This window comes from Carassius gibelio, chromosome A22 (genome assembly GCF_023724105.1).
Source record: "Carassius gibelio isolate Cgi1373 ecotype wild population from Czech Republic chromosome A22, carGib1.2-hapl.c, whole genome shotgun sequence".
Lineage (NCBI taxonomy): Eukaryota > Metazoa > Chordata > Actinopteri > Cypriniformes > Cyprinidae > Carassius > Carassius gibelio.
The window spans coordinates 13,947,002-13,966,030 of record NC_068392.1 but is presented as its reverse complement, the minus strand read 5'-3'; the positions used below and the strand labels follow the sequence as shown (position 1 = coordinate 13,966,030).

Below are 19,029 nucleotides of genomic sequence, written 5' to 3'. Positions count from 1 at the left end.
TTTGCTTAAAATAAAGTCTTTTCTTCTGAGAGAAAAATCCCTGACTGAGTTTGATCCTTGGGAGAACCGGCAATATACACCACAGATTTGGCACCCCAGATGGGACTGGAAAGGAGCAGAGTGGACGACTGCTCTTGAGCTGACTGATGAGCAACACACACACAGTGGTGGCCACCATAGAATAAGGTAAGCATTTTTGCTTATATAATTAGTGTGTGTTGTTGACTGGTCAGCTCTGAGTGGTAAGGACACTTAAAATCTGCTCTTCCAAATTTAGAAAAATAATATGATATCTAAATTGAAAAAGGGGTTTTACTCCAGAAGAAATAACTGCATGCACATATTTGGGTTATTAATGGGAAGGCCTTGAAAGGCAACCTCGATTTAAGACAAATATGGTGTAGGCAGAAAGACATGGCATGCTGTGGTCTGTGTTTATTGGATAGCTGTGCCAGGTAGGACAGTGATAAACAGATAAGCAGATTAGTTAAGGAATCGCGAGGAAAAGTCCCATGGATACCGCTTTGAGAATGTATAAGTGAAATTCTCGAAGGACTGAATAGATGGGCCCTTAAGGACGCTCTAGGTAGAGCGAGCTCTAGGAAGAGCTGTGTTTTGTTGTGTGAATGTATCTGTGTCCGGACTGAATGAATGTGTGAACAAAGAAATTCCGTGTTGGGTGGGTAAAAGTTGCGCACCATTCTTGGACCGTCACTTCAGGGTGGCTGGGTGGAGTTGGACGCAACTAGTATCCACTTGAGAGGGATGAATGTATTATGAGCCTTGATAATAAAAGGACAATTAATGTGTGATTATCCCTTAGATAAAGGGAAAAAGTATGCAAGAATAAGCACTCTGGCTCAATAAAGAGTGTAGCAAGTGTGAATGGGTTTAGGAAAATAGCATCAATAAAGTTTGAACCAAGATCTATAATAGATTTTTGCATTTAGGATGTCTGGGTGAAATGGGAGAAAATTTTCTGAGCCCAGTGTAGTGGAAGTGAGAACAAAGGAGGACGTTTCCACAGTAAAGTTGTATTACATGGGGGGAGCAAGAGGTGCTCTCCCCTCCTGGACCATCACATGGGAGTGATCAGGTTACAGAGACTGGTGTTGAGAAAGGAATGCAGGAGCCCTAAAACAATAAAGTTAACTGAAGGAAGGTTGTTTTAGAGAAAAATAAATACAAATGTTCCAAGAAATGGACTAATATAGAAATGGCAGATATGGTGGAATATAGAAATAATAATAAATTAATTAAAATAAGATATGCATTTATTATTGAATAACTTTTATTAATAGATGAATTTAAAAGATGCACGTGCTTAAAACTTTATATCTAATACGTGAAGACATCTAAAATTTGTTTCTTGTTATCCCTGGGACAGTATGAAAGTTAATCCATTACAGAGTTTCAGAGATTGGGCTTGTGTAAATGTAAAAAAATAAAAGAAATAACTTGTGCAATGTGGAATGAAAGCAAGATTGGGTGACCAAGTTAAAAGACATTTGGATTCAAAAGCTATAGGCATTTTACAATAGGAAGGGAACTAGTTGCTTAGAGAATTAAATTTAATTATTTTATTTACAACAATAGGAATTATTTTATGTTGGTTAGGAAACATTAATTCACAAATACCAGATTATTCTGAATCATGTATGCAAATATCGAAGAAAAAATATGATTGAAGTCTTTATTTTACCATATGCATGTCATGCTGATATAAAAGGAAGGTTTATTTTATTTTATTGCAGTATATTTAGATAATAAAGGTAGCTGATTTCTGCATTTTGCAAAGAAGAAAAAATGCTTGCTATTTTCCTGCAATGAAGAACTTGCTTAACTAACAAAGAATAAGAGAACTGCTGTTTTCAACCAGATGATTTTGTTTTTAATAAGGGACCACTGAAAGAAGAGGTTGAAAAGTGAAAATTAGAAAAAGAGCTGACTGCTCAGAAACAATTTGGTCAGAAGTTACATAGGTACATTTGATTAATGCAGTCTCTGAGTGTTAAACTTTCAGATGATTTCTGGAACAGTGCCTCGACAAAGGAAAGCAATGAAATGGAGTCTGTCGAGGAATGGCAAAGCAGCAAACACAGCTGAAGAGAGAAGAAGAGGGAGGGGCTGATGGATGTTCCCCTCCCCTCTTGAAAGAGAAGAACACACTTCAGCAAGGGGAAAGACTGAAATCAAAGCAGGAAAAGGTGAATCTTTCACTTGAGACTTTTCCTGAGGTTGAAAAGAACATTACGAAATGCAAAACTCTGACAGAAAGCAACCAGAAGCCAGACTGAGAAGAAGCAGAAAAACAACGGAGACCGTACACCACAACATCAGGTCTTTAAGTGCCATCACAGACTGACGACCCAGTACAACAGCCCAGGCTGATGATCTAACCAGAAGGACTTCCATCCCTTCAGTGCACAGGTCCTGCAGATTCAATGAACACATAGAGACTGCTTCAAATGTTAATTATTTTATTTCATTATTTTATTTATTATGTTTTAATCTTGATTAGTCACTGGTCTCACAGCACTTCCTTAAATTCTGTGTTTTAACTAACTTTCTCAATCTGCTTTTCAATAGGTACCAGTCCAGCCTCATGTCTTAAAGAAAAAATAATTTTGACAGACAGAAGTGAGTACTTGACTCACCAATCAGATAAACATGGAGCTGGATTTGGCATAGTAAGACAGTTTCATTAAACAACTAGGGGAAAATGCACAACTGAATACTTGACAACAATGCTGAGCTCTTTGAGAAAGAAGAAAATAAATTAATAAATAAAAAAGGGTATCCTGATGAACAATAGGAAAAATATATATATGGTTGAAAAAATAGAAATATTGGTCACTCCATTTTGTTTTAAGGTAATTTTCTAAGGTAAAACTGAATAAAATAATAATGAATAAAAGATTATTCCAAAGATCCAAAATCATGAAATCACATATACTGTCATCACTGGGGATAACCAGATGGAAATGTTGATGGCCATGGATCCAAGATTTACAGAGATCTCCAATCCTCTTCTCAGAGTCGCTCATGAGCAATAACAAAAAAGTATTTGACTAAACTTTAAATTAGACAAACACATGACATTTGAGAAATGATAATTGGCTCTCTCAAATGCTCAATGCCTAGGCCTAATATTCTAAACAAATTCATCTATGAGATTTTGGAAAAAAAAAAAAAAAAAAAAAAAGGGGGAGTGAAAGTGTGTGAAAAAGTATGAATGATGGTGTTGTATGGCATGAAAGAGAGTGTCTGACGAGACACTGAGGCAATTCAATCAATTTGCCCAAACAGCTGTATACAAATATGAATGTGGGCCCACAGGGCAAATTTATGCCCAGAAAAATAATGACCATGGATGAATTTGGTTAAGTTTCCTGGTCAGTACCTAGGTCTTTGTTGTGGCAGAAAGAAAAACAGTGCCACACATGCGCAGCGTATAACATGGGAAGGCAGAGCAAAGCAAGCTTGCTCTGTCTACCCAACATTTAACTTTCTTTTCAGCATATCATGATGGAGCTGATTGTGTCAAAAGGATGAAATATTATCTTTCTGACTGTTAAAATAAATACAGTGGGTTGAGTGTTTTCCAGGTCAAAAGGCCTATGCTACTGAGCAAGATAGGCCTAGATAAATTATCCAGTGATATAGTGGAACTCAGTTTACAAAATAAAAAGATAACTAAATAAGCAAATTGTTGAGAATAAAATTAAAAGGAATTAAAAAATAGTAAAGACAGCACTGAAATTGTGAAAACTCAAAAAGGGGCCAAGACAGCCCTCAACCCACATTACAATTCCACAGGTCACACCAAGAAGGACGACTGGCAAGATGAACAAATTAGCATGCTTGATAACACTAACAAAAAATTCTGAAGTTTTCCATTTACAGGTGACAGCAGTTCCAGTAAGACCAAGGAATGCTTCGCCCCATCAAAGAGAACCAGTGAGGGTGCAGAAATGATCTCAAGAGAGCCTTGCATTAATCAGCAAAATGGTTACAGAGTGACACCTGAGTTCACATCTCTAACCTTAAAATACCCCAACCAGCTTCAACCACTACACACAGCATGAAGTGAGGGATGAAGGGCGTGCTAGTAACGACCCACCCTTGCCAACGAGGGAAAGACCATTGCAACGACTCGCAAAGAGTCTCCCTGGTGAAGATGGAATGAGAGAGTGATGGGACTGCTACTGAGATCAAAATACTTGGGTGCAGATATGAGCCAACAAATAGAAAAGAAAAGGTGGAAAGAGAATTTTAAGTAATGGTAAAAGAAGAATTTGAAGGTTATGAGAAGGGAAATATGGATGTAGGAAGATTTGAAGGGAGAATAGAGCAATTTGATGCAACAAATAGAATGAAAGGAGCAAAATAGAAAAGCTCAAGATTTGTGAATTGAAGAAGGAAAAGTATGTGTTATGTTAGGGGAAAATGCTGTATTTATAGAAGGGAGCATTTAATGAAGAACTGATCAAATTGAAAAGGCTAAGAATGATAGATAAAGAAAATGTTGGAAAAGATAATAAAATGTAAGACTGGTTTGATTTACAGTTAGGAGCATGTGGAGCATAGTTTATAATTAAATAGGGAGAGTTTTTAGGAATGGCATTAATGACAGGATATTTACTATTTTACTGTATACTTCCTATATTGAGGTCACTAGTCAAAGCCACAGTTAAGCAAATTAAATTCAAAGATGTCAAGATAATGGGAAATTGATACATAAGGTATCTAAGCTGAAGATCAACTCTTATAATCTTGTGATATTCAATGTGTGATGTGATTTGTATTTGTATCTGTATGTATTTTTACGCCTTTTATACAAAACTGTGATAACCAGGCAAATGCTGAACCAATTGCACATTCATGCTTTTAACAATGTTTACTATTAAAAGAGGGGTTAGGGAGACTGGATCTTTTACTCACTCCTTGTCAAAGTAGGAGAGAGATGTTTGGTCCAGTAGTCCCTCAGAGTGGAATTTCATAATCTAGTCACTGGTGAGAATACAATGTGACTTATTTAGTCACTAGGTAGTGTAAATAATATGACTGGATTATGGAGTAGCACTCTGGATAAGAATAATCAAATGTGAGACTTATTAAGTCTCAAAGGGGAGAATATGTGGAAGATTTTTATTAGTAAGATTTTAATCAATCCAGAATAATCAATGTGAATCTAGCCATTTTTGTTGCTAGTTGTTTTTTCCATTATAATCCTATAGGTAATGGAGAGAAAGGAATATGGTTACGTGCAGGAATGTACAGGGCTAATGAATAACATATGGTTAGACATACATTAAGGACCTCCCCTCCCTAGGGACTTAGGTAAAGTGTAATCTAAAAGAAAAGTTTTACCATGTGGAACCGCCCTGTATAGGGTATATCATGAGATGCAACCTAGCATTCGACAGAACTTCTTGCAACAAGCTCTCGACTTTGTTTTGCTTAAAATAAAGTCTTTTCTTCTGAGAGAAAAATCCCTGACTGAGTTTGATCCTTGGGAGAACCGGCAATATACACCACAGTAACGGATTTGGTGCAGAGTGCTACCAAACACATTACCTGAGTAGTAGGCCATTCTATGGTGGGGATTGGCTTTTAAGCCACCTTTGGCTTAATCTCACCAATATCAAAAAAATATATATAAATCTTTTCTTATGGATGCCCGATTTCCAAGGATGGGCTGTTTGGAGAGGTGGTCACCTTGGTGGTGGATAAATTTAGGGCAGCGAAGAGGCAATCAGCCAATTTCCGAAAGATGATTCCTTGCAGTCCCAGAGAAGCGAACACGTTCAACATCCTCACACTGCCAACGGGTCGCTTCACAGGAAGAGCCTTCACCTATGGCACCCACTCGTAAGGATTGGCGTCACAGCGCTTATTCACTGGTTTGCAAGTGACAATGAAAAAAGCTAGATCTGAGTATGACTGCAAAGACCTCTCGTCCTCAGGCCCCTAACTTTGTCTGGTTCGGATCTGGTATGCTACACATGCGACCATAGTTAGTTAATTATGGGTTAGGGAATTCAAGTTAGGGAATCAATTTGATCAATGTATCTTGCTATTGCTGTGATCTCATGTGAGTGACACATTTAGAAGATATAAACATTAAAAGCTTGCAGTTGGTCACTTCCACCAAAGCGGCTCAACGATTTTTCTTTTATTCAAATGTGGCGTCACCACATAGAATAATGCTGCTGTTAACTAAACTACTATTAGTTACATGATGCATTTCTGGTCTCAAATTCTAGCTTTTTACCTCTTACAGTTTATAAATGTGGGACTTTTTTCATGATAGTTCTTTTCCATACACTGAATGTTGTAACAAATGTTGTAACAACAGTTGGTCACTTCCACCAAAGCGGCTCAACAATTTTTCTTTTATTCAAATCTTCTGACCAATCAAATGCTCTCTAGAATCCAAAGTGCATACCCACTGCACTATAAATAGATGATGAAACACCAGCTGAAATCAGTCACTTCACTTGTTCACAGTGTAGTATTTCCTGCACAGTGAATGATGTGAGTGCACAATGTAGGTGATAGGGAATGATTCAGACAGTGTTAATATGCTTTCGACTGGTGCAAATGATGTCTGGTTTCATGTTCATGTTTCACACAGTCTGGACTCAACTTTGGCTGTGGTCAAGAGACGCGATTGCAAAGAGCGGATCATATATGTGAGTCAGCATATATTAAAAACTTTTACTACTACACAGCCTTAGCATAATTATGACCACTATTTTGTTTTATTAATTGAATCTAGGGGGTAATCTACTGTGGCTGTCAAATTCAGATTTACCAAGCTCAGTGTCTCTGACCTGAGCAGATATGAACAAAATGCTATTGGCTATTTTAAAAAGGGGGCGGGGCTGTTTGATATGTTCCACCCTCTCTTCATGTTTCAGTTGAAATTGCGTCACCACATAGAATAATGCTGCTGCTAACTAAACTACTATTAGTTACATGATGCATTTCTGGTCTAAAATTCTAGCTTTTTACCTCTTACAGTTTATAAATGTGGGACTTTTTTCATGATAGTTCTTTTCCATACACTGAATGTTGTAACAATGGTAATAAAGAGTTGGTTATTATGTCTCTTTCTGCTCAGACACCATAGGTTAAGCTGATGGGTCTGTCACGTGATGAATGAACGACTCAAACCCGAAGACACAATTGATGAACTATTCAAATTTCTTTCTGGCTCAGACTGCATTGGTTACGTTTATGGGTCTGTCACGTGATGAACGAATCACTCCCGGAGATGTATGAACGAATATTTAAAGAATGACCCAAAACTATTCCAGACTGAGGACACACAATCTCCCATAGTAAGCACAATCATAAGCCATGTTCTCAACAAAAACACACAAGACTTAATAGACCACTTTGAAGGAAACAACACCTACACCATGTGCTCACAATGAACAAGACTAGACGAGCAGTCACCCAATGAACAAGACCAAATACCATCAAAACAAAATATGCGTTTGTGAAAAAAAAAAAAAAAAAAAAACCTTGGAGCATGAATATCTGGATTCCAAACTAAAAACCATAACAAAACCGAAAAGGAGCATAAGGATCCAGATACTAGCCTTCAAAGACAAACAGCATGCTACACAGTTGTCCTAAATAAAATATTCGAGGTTGACTAATAATTGTAAAACTTTCAGTGATCTGAGAAATTTGCAAACGTTACTTTAACATGATTAAATATCAAACGTGTTAAACTTAATAAAGTAATGATGATGGTGATGAGAAATTGGGTTTTGTGGTCAGAGCAAATTTGACTTTGACTTCCTTTGCTTGATGTGGGAAGGTTCTTTTTTTCTTCCTGTCTTTGCTTCAAAGCTGCAGTAGATTTATCTTAAATGTTGTGTGGAAGGAACCAAGTTTTAACCACGACAGCAGCATGAAGATCATTCACCTTCAGCTCTGTGAGTTTATTTCATGATATCAATGTATTTACATGCTTTGTAAACATATTAACATTTTAAATAGTTTTATGTTATGTGTCAAATGTTCTCTTTGGTTAATCTTATTTATTTTCTTATAGATGTATTGATCTGTTGTCAAGCTGCAGTTTCAGATCTACTGACTGATTTGGGATCAAATGTGATCATAAACTGTGATCTTGATGAAAATGAGGTTTATTGGATTTTACTGAAAACAGCAGATCCTCCGACACTGATTCTACGAACATTTCCGACACCAATACCTCCTCATTACTATAATGATACGTTCAGAAACAAATATTCAGTGCAGTTTAAACATCGTCTGGTTATTAATAATGTGACTGCTGATGAATTAGGAGTTTATTACTGTATGAACACACGCACTCCTCCAAAACTCAGTAACAGCACAAGAATATACTTCACCGGTGAGTTCATTTATTACTTCATTATTCAGGACATACTGATGATCACAGCGTACATACATACTAGTTATTTAACCTAAATTGAAAAAAAAAAATAGGAATAGATCATTTTTACAGCAATTAATATGTTATTTGTGGCATTGTTTCAACAATGGTATGCAACATCGCAGCATTTATTTTTATCATGAGTTGAAATATTTTTTGTCAGAGATCTTGTATATGTGATGGCAGAGTCTATCCATTAGTAAAATCGACTTCAGCACATCTAAAAGACTTTCAAAAGACTTGGCCAATTCATTTATTTATTTATTTATTTTTTATGCTCATTAATTCACTATTTCACAATTTGAGTCTGATAGTGTTATCTTTCTATTCTTATTCTGGAACGTGAACATGGGTCTTCCGAAAGTTTTGTTAGAGAAATAAAAAGCTACACACTGCATCAGTTAGAATTAAAATAATTGTTGTCAAACACTCGGCATAACTGAAAACATTAATCACTGCAACAATGATCCAATCCTAAAATCTATTTGGCTTAATATTTGGCTTTTTTTTTTTTTTGCCAGGCAGTGTAAACTATTAATATTATAATTGTTCAGTGCTACAAATATGTAGCCATTGCTCTAACAGTAAAATCTTTTACAGTAACAGACTGGACACTTTTATTACAGAACCAGATCAACTAACGGTGTTAACTGAGTGTCATAACCGTACAGTGACTGAGTATACACAGGAGATTCAGACCCAATGGAAGATTATTATTATCATATTTGGACTGATGAATGGGCTTCTGGTTATTGTGGTGATTGGTAAGATATTTTTAAGCCATCTATAAAAAAAAAAAATTATATCATGATTAATATTTAATTAAATATGTAAATATTCTAAATTCGGGCTTTTTGACTTTTTTTATCGTTGTGTCATTTATGTGACAAATATGAATGCTGAATCTGAAACACTTTTTTAGGACTGGTAAAGGTTTTTGTTGTTGGAAACAGAAGGTCTGAAGAACAATCAGAACAACTCGACACTGATCAACAGATGATGCAAGTTATAGAACCACATCAGGACCAATTACATGTAAGAATATGTGAAACCATCATAACTAAAATGTATTTCTGTCTTGTTATTTGTTGAGGATTCTTGCTGACCTGTACAATAGGGTTCTGTAACACTTCATTTTAGTAATTTTTTGTTCAACTGTAGCTGAAAATACTAATATTTATCTTTCAGTACGCCATGGTGGACTTTTCCAAACAGCGTAGAAATATTCGGTCCAGCCAAATCAACAGCACGTATGCTGCTCTAAACCTGCCGAAGTCATGAACACATGAGTATGACTGATTTTACACTGGTTTTATTCACTTGTTCTTGATGTTCAACCATGAAACTCTGAGGAAAGTTCTTAAAAATACTGTATAAAATGTAAACAAAATAAAGTAAAAAAGAAAATATTTGATATTATTGATATTTCATTCTAGATTCTAAAGATTGATTATAGTCATGAAAATAATGACAATTATTTTACTGAATTGACAGTTAAAGTTTTATATTTCTCTCTGTGTGCACATCTGAAAGTATTCCAATAATAAATTGGTAAATTTATTATTAGAAAAATAATCTTTTTTGTATAATTATGTTATATATTTTTTATACATAAATTATGTGCCTGCTTTTGTATTTGGCACATCTGTGAGTATATTTTGGTGTTCAAATAGGAATCAGAAATAAAAAAGGTGTTTGCAAAATGAATGGCAGGAATACTTTGATATGACTGCCTTTAAAACCTACCTACCTACCTATATAAATACCTACATATATATTATTATATGTACAATTTTACAATTAGTTCCACAATACTTAAATGGTATAATCAATAAATATTTAAATAAAAATATTTAAAACACACGACAACATTTTTACATTCCCTGAGTAATGAATTATACTTTATAATGTAATTATAAATTAACTTCAATAACAAAAGCAAGAAGTCAATTAAATTTAAATGTCATATTAAATATTGTCCATATTGGTGAATTAGAAGCGTGTGACTATATGAGCGCAGACATACATTTAGCAGCATTTCCAGATTAATCATAAATCAGTAAAAAAGAAAGAAAAGTAAAGTCTAAAGTGATTCTCATATATATTCACATGTATCTGTAACAAAATATGTATTAATCATATATAGAAGTAGTTTTGTATACATGAATGCATACTATGCCATTTGTTAAGTAAAAAAATAAAATTACAAAAAATATGTAGTCTTTTCAACTAAACTAAACTGAAGTGTTAAACCCAAACCAGAAACATGTTCCACTGGCTTTGGCACTTGACGACCAGCGACTCTCACCTTTGTCTACAGTGGAGGTTTAACTGTGAAACGAGTGCAGTGTTTTTCCAACACTTTTATGTTTCAGAAGTTCTCACGGTTGTCTTAACCTCAAATGGAAAGTACATCTGCTTTGTTTGTTTACTAGACCCCCACAGTGTCAGATTAGCACTTGCAAAGTGTAAACGCATGTAAACCACATTCACAACACTTAAGCTGAAGTTTGTATTGCTGTGATTGTCCAGCAAAGTCCTATTCTCTTATTCAAACTCATTTGACTCTTAGTCATTTCACATGAATCTGGGGTTAATCTTGGAATGATTAAATAAATGAAATAATTTTACACAAATGTCATACTAGAAGTGCTGAGAGAGATAGAGAGAGAGAGAGAGAGAGAAACTTATGAGGAAAAACAAGTGAACTTAATATGAACTATTGATGGCCTATTGCTGAAACCACAGACAACAGGGTGTTTCGAACAGAGAAATGTCCCAGTGCTACCTAACAGTTATTTAATATTTATACTGTACACTATTTCAGGATAACATTTTCTTTAATGAACTTAAATTTCGGTAAATCTTAAACCCCGTTGCAATGGTTAATTTTAGTTAAATCAGCACCTGTGCTTCTTAAAATGTAATGTTTTTGCAAATACCCCATCTAACTTTTAGAAAAATGAATGAATAATAATTTAGTCATCACTAAAATGATCCACATGATGATGACCTTTCACCATACGATCTCATCCGGGACGATCCCTCAGGTTCAGACACTTTTAATTCAGCGCACTACCAGGATGCTTTCTTACGTCGCGGCTGCAGGTAAGTGGAGTTCATAGCGGAGCATAGTGCTTGTATACTTATATCATTACATTATTATTATTTTACAAGACCAGCGTGAAGAGAGCATGAACAGCTGTTGTTTATATTGCTGATTGTAGCTTTTGAAAGTAATGTTAGCTGCAGCAAGGAACTATAATATTTTCATTATATATTTTCCTAATGACAATTTTATGATCGGTTTATAAAGACTAGTACAAACACCTTTCCACCATTTTTATCATAGAATAAGGCAGGGAATATATATTAATAATTTATATAGGCTACTAAATGATATGTTAATCAGTACTACATTATTCTTATAGTTTGTTTATTACCTGGAGACTTGAAAAACACATAAATCATATATTTTATTAATTTTGTGTGTTAATTCTCTTTTTGGATTTTTGTTCAACTCAGCTACAGTGATAGCCAGATGATGTTTGTCCATATTAGGGACTTCCTGCACGTCACAAGTCATTTCTTCTATTAGTGTGTTTTGGACACTGGTTTTGAGTAGGAATGAAACACACACTGCCTGAGAGGGTTCAGCGTTCCTGCTATTCACTTCTCATTTTAGAACGGAATAAAACATTAGGTCATGCAAAGACTATCAATACTGTCTCTTTGAATTTAAATCTAGATTTAAATCTAGAAACTTCTACATAAATACACGCCTGAATGAAGTGTTGGGGATGAATTTACATTTCATAAAAATTGAATATAAAAAATGCAGACATTGTTCTACACACAGCAAGATAATCAAAGGTGTCTGTTCTCTTTCAATCTTGCAATTTGATTGGGAACATTTTAAAGGATGTCTAGGGATCCTGCCTTTATGATGTCTTCTTAAAAAGATTACTTTGAACTTTTATTTTTACAGTATTTATTTGAAAATCGTAGAGTAACTTAAAAATATTGATCTCAACACTGATAACAAAGGCTTATACTGATTTTCTCATCCTCTGATTTATAGGCTACTTATCAATCCTGTTTTTTTTTTCAATATCATTCAAAAAATGAATTAATTCAGAAAAGGATTAGAATAGAATTCTATTTTAAATATTTTTTTTTCTAACAGTAATGTTACAACAGCAGACCCACCATACCCTGTAAACACAACAACAACAACAATAATAATAATAATAATAATAATAATAATAATAATAATAATAATAATAATAATAATGGGCCTAATATAATTCCGTTTCTAATTCCAGAGTGTGTAAGTTGCGCAAAGAATAATTTCTTAAACTTTTAAACTTTTTTTTTTTCTGTTGTTTCTTTTTGAAAACTGTGTCACAGCATCAATACAGAAGCATCCATTTCGATGCACGTGTCAGAAAGGAGCACAGACCTATTAAAAGCTGTGTTCCATGTGTCCCCCTTTTACACTTTGAGCACCTGCCCCTCCAAAGGTCTCTTAAAGGCCCTGGCGCAGAGCCATATGTCACAGTAGCACCAGACAGCAGTCTCAGACCAGTGTTACGGTGGAGATTATAGCGTCATTAAAGTGATTGTTTACCTAAAATGAAAATTTGCTGTTAATTTACTCAGTCTCTGGCCATTCAAGATGTAGGTGACTCTTTTTTTCTTGAGTAGAACAGTTGTAGCTAGAACCATGGTGCATGGTGATCCATAAAATGGAAGTAGCTACCATTTATCTTATTTTTTATTTTTTTTCAGAATAAAAAATGCATTTCAAGGAAGACAAAATGAATACCTGTTATGAGTGGCGAAGCTACAGGCAATGGCCAGCCCACTTTCAGCTGTGGCCCACCCAGTGAAAAGCTGGTAATAAATGTTATTTATCAAAAGATAATAATTAATGTATAGTTTCACGATAACATCATATATGTGCTTTAAAATGTATTTAACGTTAAATTTTCATGGTCAATTACAGGCAGTTTATTAATTTCCCCTCTTCCTATAGGTGCATTCTATATGCTTGTCAAAATAGTGATTGGTCTGTTTATGTTAGTCCCACCCACTATTATGTTAATGACGTGAGGACACGGGTGTTTGAAAATAGTGTTACATTTGAAAGTTGAATTTGAAAAAAGTGAAACAAACTTAATTCAGTTTTAAAAAGTATATATTGGATTTCCCTAATTAAATATAAGTCTTAGCTCTGAATCCTGACCACCTACAAATGAAACCAGACCAGCGGGTGATGGATTTATAGATTAGAAACTTCTGAGCCAAACCTCTTTAAATCATCTTAGGTAATGCTACATACAGTAAACTTTAGTTAATGTTTGGCAATGCTTAACTAACATTAACAATGAGAAATACATTTGGTACATTATTAATCTTTGTTGACTTGAGTTAATAAAATTTCAACACTTCATTGGCTCAGGTAAGGTTAACAGATACAACTCTGAATTTAAATAATGTATAAGTAAATGTTGAAATTAAAATTAATGTATTCAATATTTTAGTAGTATTGTGTTTCAATCTTTGTGCTGTATTTTCTATTGGCATTTTGATATGCAGTTTTCATATGCTACACTTCGCCCACCCAGTTTCATGTAGGCCCACCACTTAAACATTTCTGGCCTCACCACTGAAGTCACGCCAATTCTTTCACCACTCAATTACAGACTGTCTCCTCATGCACACTTACTTGCTCTAAGGCAGGGATAGGCAACTTCGGCATCGGGAGTGTCGCTGTCCTGCAGAGTTATCTCTACCCCTAATCAAATACACCTAAACTCTGCAGGACATCAGCACTCCAGGACCGCCGTTGCCTACCCCTGCTCTAAGGTCTTGTCAATTTCAAGCCTCTTCTCGGCTCTACTTGCCTTCATCCAGTTCCTGGACTCCTTCTCTTAACTATATCTGTGTCTCTGAGTCTGGTACAGTACCCATGGCTTTTAGCGGTACACTGATTTCTTATTAAGCTGGCAGAGCTGTCAAATGAATTTAATAAAGGTATTTCCTTTTCTAATTCCCCTGTGGTCCTGAGTGAACTGCTTGGATATGGATGCACTCTCTTTCTCAACATCTCCCAGCCCTCCTTCCCCACATATAAGACCTACCGTGGAAGAGCAAGCAGCAGCAAATCGCTTATGGTAGATTGGATGAGTGATTTATGTCTGATCAAAACCATACTGTGATGAGTGGGTTTGGGCCGAAAGCCATTGGAATGAAGCAAGGCCGGTGGAGTGATTGGAAATGAACGACACCTGCGACACTCACCGGTCTCAAGTCCCACGGAGGAGATTGGAAGGATACAAAAGAGGAGTGACAACAGTGAAGGACAAGAGAGGACCAGGCGTGGGATTATTTTTGTGTTTGGTTTTAATTTGTTTTGTGGTTATTAGATTATCAAAGACTTTGTTTGATTGTCCGCCGGTTCCTGCCTCCTTCTTCCCGATGATTATTAAGGTTTTATATTATTTCACTGGTGCTGAAATCCGGGAGAAGGAGGGATGCACTACCAAAGATCCCTCGCCACTGTGGTGAACCCGAGGTGCCATCGTGCATGGTGTAGAAGTCAGGCACCATGAATACTTGAGGCGGTGGTCTGGAGTGAGTTGCCATGGAAGGACAAGGTCGCTGCCAGCCGCCCGCGATGTGGAGGGGCACTGCCATCCGTGAGGGAGCGGAGGAGTTGGCGCCGTTTACCAGGGAGCCGGAGCCTGCTGTCGTCCGTGATGGAATTGGGAGGAGTAGGGAACGGGGGACTCCTGCCGGCTGCCTGAACGTGGAGTAGCCGTCGCCATCTACCGGGCGGCAGAGGAGTGTCGTGCCGTCCACCGAGGGCCATCCAGTGCCACTGCCAGGCACCGTGGAGGAGTTCACCCTGCTGGTGGAGTGCTGAGCGGCAGTGCGTCTGGGAACCAAGTGTCAGTGCGTCTGGGAACTGGAATATTTTTTCTCCCCTCTCTCGTCTCTGTCGCTCCTTATCCTTCCATCACCTTTTCTCTCACCTCATCTGTCCTACCCCCAGGTTCCCACAGGTCAAAGTGAGCATGTCCCCCGTCAGAGGAGGGGGTGGGGGGTGGTTTTAGAGCTCAGTCTCGTGGATACCCCTCCAGCCTGCAAGGGGCGATGGGGGTATGTGACGAGTGGGGTGAGGCCGAGAGCCATGGGAACGGTGGAGTGATTGGAAATGAATGACACCTGCGACACTCACCGGTCTCGAGTCCCACAGAAGACTGTAACAACGTTCTTAAGTCGGGAAGAAGGAGGCGCTCTCACCCCTCTCGTCACACTCCCTCTTTGCCATCTAAACTGCTGCGTACCACATCATATTTTAATGACGGCATATGTGGCCGCAGGTCAGGCTGTTGGAGAGTTGCACAAATGGCAGTGTTACAAGCTTACCAGGCTGACCTGCTAAAGGATCTGGATGATACCCCCTCCCCCCAACATACATACACCTCTTGTACCATCATAAGGGGATAGTGTCACTAACTAAATAGGTAACCATGATTCTCTGAGAACGGAAATGTGACTCTGCGTATTGGTGCCATATTTTGGGCCTTCTTGCACACCTGTCCTTCACTCAATAATATTCATGACATGTACCACAGACACCTTTTATAACAGTGGTTGCGCTGATAGTTATGTCGGGGACTATTGTCGGCCAACTTCATTGTCACTTTTAATCATAGCTTCAGACACCAGTCTGAGGTGTTCCCCAAATTTTCCACTAGAGGATGCTATGTCTCGTTACCCTTCTCGGGGAGCCATGGTTAACCATTGGTGAACTGGTTAATCTAGTTAATTCAAAAGAACCAGTTCAAAATAATGATTAGTTTGCATACAGGATGTCACTCCAGACCATTCGTTACAGCAATAATGCTGTAAATAATATTTACTTTCTTGCTCATTTCAATTGAAAAGTCCTCAATTTGTCATCAGGAGCCACTGGTATAAATTGTGTGTCCCTTGAAATACTTTTATTATTCTCAAAAACTGGTGGCCACTGAATAGCATTTTATGCATGACAAAGAACCATGGTTTCAGCTAAAAATCTTCTTTACTGTTCCACTTAGGCAAAAAATATTGCACTGGTAGATCATATAGCCTCTGTCTAGAAAGACTGTCTGATCCTGTATGTTTTAAAGCTTCTCTGCAGCCCTCAGTAGGTCATTCATAATAGTTCAGAATGAGTTATGACTAAATAAGTTTAGTATCTACATCTGCTTCCTCTTCCTCAAAAACAAATAAAAAAAAAAACCTCTTTCCCAACATACTTTTTTTTTTCTTTGTAATAACTCAATGTAAGTAGTATAGTAAACATGTTTTAATATCTTAGGGACTTTTACTAGAAATCAAGGCAAAAATACTGTATATTTGACATATACAGTGCATTACAAAGATCATTTGCGACTTTCCCTGAGGAATATTTGCAGTACAGGGGAATGTGTTTTTGCCAGACATGAATGATGGCTCCTGCATCAGCAGCACCACACGCATGAGTCATGATACTCTTGAAAACACACGTCAAAGACTGACACGGAGTAGAAAAAAATTGTTGAATGAAGTCATAATTTCTGTTTTCTTTGCAAACAATTTTTTTTTCTTGTTGCTTTATAAAATTATGGTTGATTCACTGATGTCATATAAACTATTGTCCTTACTACCTTTCTGGGCCTTTTTTAGGTTGGTCTAATATTAATCACTTTTTATTGTATTTGTATCTTTAAACTATTGTATTTATTTGTGATGTTGCTTGTAATTCTTAAGTTCGATTATTCTTTTTTTATTATTTTTTTTATTTGACAGTATAGTTTTTGCCTAAACATAGCACATAATGAACCCTAATGAAACCGTGATTCTTAAACCTTGATACAAACCGAACCGTGACTAAGTTGAACCATTCCACCCCATGTGAGACTCAATCAAACTTACCTGATTATCATGGACACAACCAACTGTGGCTAATTCAAATACATGTAATCCATGAACAAACCCATGTAAAACCCGATTCCAAAAAAGTTGGGACACTGTACAAATTTAAAAAAAGGAATGGAATAATTTACAAATCACATAAACTTATATTTTATTCACAATATAATATAGAAAACACATCAAATTTTGAGAATGAGACATTTTGAAATGTCATGCCAAATATTGGCTCATTTTGGATTTCATGAGAGCTACACATTCCACAAAAGTTGGGACAGGTAGCAATAAGAGGCTGAAAAAGTTCAATGTAAATATAAGGAAGAGTTGAAGGACCAACTTGCAACTTATTAGGTCAACTGGCTACATGATTGTGTATAAAAAGAGCCTCTCAGAGTGGCAGTGTCTCTCAGAAGTCAAGATGGGCAGAGGATCACCAATTTCCCCAATGCTGCGATGAAAAATAGTGGAGCAATATCAGAAAGGAGTTTCTCAGAAAAAAAACTGCAAAGAGTTTGAAGTTATCATCATCTACAGTGCATAATATCTTCCAAAGATTCAGAGAATCTGAAACAATCTCTGTGCGTAAGGGTCAAGGCCGGAAACCGATACTGGATTCCTGTGATCTTCGGGCCCTTAGACGGCACTGCATCATATACAGAAATGCTACTGTAATGAAAGTCACAACATGGGCTCAGGAATACTTCTACTTTCTCTGGGCCTAGGCTCATTTAAAACGGACTGTGGCAAAGTGGAAAACTGTTCTGTGGTCAGACGAATCAAAATTTGAAGTTCATTAAGGAAAACTGGGACGCCATGTCATCTGGACTAAAGAGGATAAGGACAACCCAAGTTGTTATCAGCGCTCAGTTCAGAAGCCTGCATCTCTGATGGTATGGGGCTGCATGAGTGCATGTGGCATGGGCAGCTTACACATCTGGAAAGGCACCATCAATGCTGAAAGGTTTATCCAAGTTCTAGAACAACATATGCTCCCATCCAGACGTCGTCTCTTTCAGGGAAGACCTTGCATTTTCCAACATGAAAATGCCAGACCACATACTGCATCAATTACAACATCATGTCTGTGTAGAAGAAGGATCCGGGTACTGAAATGACCAGCCTGCAGTCCAGATCTTTCACCCATAGAAACATTTGGTGCATCTTAAAGAGGAAGATGTGACAAAGAAGACCTAAGACAATTGAGCGTTTAGAAGCCTGTATTAGACAAGAATGGGACAACATTCCTATTCCTAAACAAGAGCAACTTGTCTCCTCAGTCCCCAGATGTTTGCAGACTGTTATAAAAAGAAGAGGGGATGCCGCACAGTGGTAAACATGGCCTTGTCCCAACTTTTTTTTGATGTTTTGATGCCATGAAATTTAAAATTAACTTATTTTCCCTTAAAATTATACATTTTCTCAGTTTAAACATTTGATATGTCATCTATGTTGTATTCTGAATAAAATAAAATATTGAAATTTGAAACTTCCACATCATTGCATTCTGTTGTTATTCACAATTTGTACAGTGTCCCAACTTTTTTGGAATCGGGTTCGTATATTAGGGTGCATCTCATGACTGAGGCTGGCCATCGTATCGGGGAGAAGAGCCTTGTTGAGAG

At 36.8% G+C, this 19,029-nt stretch overlaps 1 protein-coding gene and 2 long non-coding RNA genes across 10 annotated transcripts in view; 2 read left to right on the top strand and 1 right to left on the bottom strand.

Annotated features, from left to right (window-relative positions):
* Positions 1 to 19,029, bottom strand: part of LOC127943188 (uncharacterized) — an 83,344-nt gene that overhangs the window by 31,786 nt on the left and 32,529 nt on the right. The gene's annotated exons all lie outside the window — the stretch shown is intronic.
* The window catches only part of LOC127943178 (CD276 antigen), a 75,231-nt gene that overhangs the window by 26,552 nt on the left and 29,650 nt on the right, over positions 1 to 19,029 (top strand). The window lies entirely within an intron of this gene.
* Positions 5,876 to 12,669, top strand: LOC127943195 (uncharacterized). Its single transcript, XR_008149598.1, has 3 exons — positions 5,876 to 9,204; positions 9,363 to 9,475; positions 9,629 to 12,669. It is a non-coding gene; the product is annotated as an uncharacterized LOC127943195 (long non-coding RNA).